Raw genomic sequence first — 3,016 nt, forward strand, 5'->3', positions numbered from 1 at the left:
TGTTTCATTTCTCCGCAATTAAGCTTATTTCTCTTATAGCTCCTGGCTTGCATAAACGTTTGCCATTCCTAACTGGTACTTAGGCCAGTCTTGTTGTATTCAGTTTAAAATCCGTTGTGCCTTCTAGGAGTTATGCACCAGTAAGAACCTGATACTATTATTAGTATTACTTATTTATTGTCAGGGGTGAAGTAACTTTCTCCAGAGGCTAACAGTACTACATACATTACGCTACATAACAATTAGTTGTTAATGTAAATGTAGCGAACTTTTCTCTCAGTTTGACCTGAGTACAGGATATTTCACCGTCGTCACGGAGTTTTTCCCTCAAGCTTGCTTCTATTAACGTAAATAGGAGGTTTTTTCGCTCACTGGCAACTGTGACTTTCTCCTGTAGCAGGATAGCACACACACACCACAGTGTGAATCTTGTGTGACTGAGTTAGGATTTATATGTATGTATATTGAATTTTTTTTTTCCTGAAGAAAAAAAAAATTGATTTTCACGGGGCGTAATGTCATGAGTCGGCGCGATTAAGTATTTGAATAAACTCGTGACATTAACTTTGGTGGGAAACCGCGAATTCTAGTGGAATCCCAGAACTTTTTGCTCAGTTTAACCACCACGTATTCACCCGACCAGGGGTGTTTTCAGAACAATTTTTCACTGTGTCATAAATGATCGTCTTTGCCCGCGACTTTAGCACCTCCACTGAGTGCTCTGTTGTGGGCGTGTTTCGCTCATTCTAGCCGTTGGCAACTGCAGCTCGACAATTGCCTCTCTCTCACGATTTGAAGTCAGTCAAGATTTGAGCGCCACGGAAGCAGGTAGTGTGTGGCAGCGTCCTTCCTTGCAACGACACCCAGTTCCCACCACTGCCGTTGGATTCCCACCTAGCGTGATTGGCGAGAGACTCAGCGTGTGCAGTGTACTTCCTCATAATGACGCCCTGTCATCTGCTTTGTCCATTTTTCTGACCAGTATTTCTTTTCGTATATTCCTAGGCTTAAGAGTTTAGCTTTTGAGTGAGCGAGTGAGTGCGATCTTATTTTGAATTCATTTTGAAATGTAACAAATTTATTTTATTGTAATCAATAAATTTAACAGTTCTTATTCTTGAGCTTAATGTAATGTAAACTCGTGTTTTATTTTCCATATGAAGCTTATTTCACTTATGGCTCCTAGTTTGCATAAACGCTTTGCAATTTATAACTGGTACTTAGGCCAGTTCTTTTTGTATTAAGTTTAAAATCCGTTGTGCAACCAGAAGTTAATGCACCAGCAAGACTCTGTTATCATTAATAGCATTAGTTATTGATTGTCAGGGGTGGAGTCACTTTCTCCAGAGGCCAACAGTACTATTAAACAGCATTTGTGAGTAATTAGTCTCTGCTGTGTACGGTTGAGAAAGTTTATAAATTCTCGTCCTTAGAAAATCGGCGAAGTAAGCCGGCATAAGTAATCATTGCTTGATTTTCACAAGACAACTCATTGTCCTGTTCTCAGTATTATTGAAAATTATTCTTTAATATTACATACTCTTTAAAAACCCTGTGACATCAAGTGCTATTTGATTTGAGCAGTATCCTGCGTGATACTGGTAACCCATATCTAGACGTAAGTTATAATTGTCTAGTGTATCTGTGTCAGTGACATCTACTCGTTCCCCTGTTCAACTTACTGTAGTAATACACGTGTAAGGTTGTTGCCTTGAGTTTTTGTGTCCTACCTCTCTCCTATTTGTCTAAGCTCCGGTCTAGAAAGAGAACCCTGCTACACACTAGGCGTTTACGGGACGGGAAGCTAGCATTACAATAATGATAATTTAATCATCGACCTGCAAACATTATTTGCTGACAAGACAGTAAATTCATGAACTTATTTCCCCGTTCCTTCAGCACCGTACACTTAACCATCCAAATAACACTAACCTGTACAACCTCCATTCTAACTCAATCACTGGTTCTTCAGTGAAGCATTGCCATCCATACAGCATGATGTCACGAGACGTCACACAAATTCACGTCAAAGCCAGCACATTCTTTCATCATACTTTTAAATGGAATGTTTTTTCTTCATCACCCCGCGGCAGTACCATTTCCACGCCAGGAGTTTCTGAGTAGGTTTGTTTGTCTATGCACTGTAATCGAGCACCGACTCCACACACAAGCAGCTCAAAACCCAAAATGTGGTGGTTGTAACAATACCCATCACCAGCCCACAGGCCACGGCAACGCAAAGCTGAGGCTGGTTACTGTGTCAGGCGGCGCTTGACCATAATGAACAATCACATAGTTTTACTGTCCTTATTTAAATCGCTCAAAGCACCACCTACTGTCCCTCCAATAATCCTAAGAATACACAGAAGCAGTACTACTCATACTTTTTCGGAAACAAGTTTGAAAAAAAAAATGTACAGGTCAAATTTATCAATGCAATATTTTTGGAACGGTTGGCAGCCTTGATAAACAGCCCTTATGGCTGGCAAAAATGAACGAAGCTTTTTCTTTTCTTCGTAGTTTTTACTTTAGGTACAATATATCATCCAGTAACAAATATTAGATATACTTCGAGGTTATTTATTTATGGCACGTCGTGGTACTTATTCATTGAGCAAATTACGTAATTTTAAGCGTTAGGAAAAATATTTGCAGGAATTAGTGATGGCAACATCCGCTGCCCGCCTGCTAGCAAGATCAGTCTTTTGAATGAGAGATTTAATATCCAACACGTTCAAGGGACAACAGCTACTTCCCTAACGATTCACAGATATTGACTATATTGTAGGTGCCTGAATTCCTAGCTTCACGCCTTGCAGCGTTCAAATGTTTTCAGTTACTAGGGATACATTACCATGACGAAATAGGCGACCAAAGCCAGATGAACACCTGAAATAATCTGATACTAAGCGCAATCGTATGGAAATTGCCTCTATTGTTCATTCAGCTCATTTTTAGTTCTATTCTTTCTTTACATCCTTCCCGGTTACTTTATGTACTGAAACTACATGTGCGC

This window comes from Coenobita brevimanus, chromosome 7 (assembly GCF_032717465.1).
Source record: "Coenobita brevimanus isolate Jiangsu-jjx chromosome 7, ASM3271746v2, whole genome shotgun sequence".
NCBI classification, from domain to species: domain Eukaryota; kingdom Metazoa; phylum Arthropoda; class Malacostraca; order Decapoda; family Coenobitidae; genus Coenobita; species Coenobita brevimanus.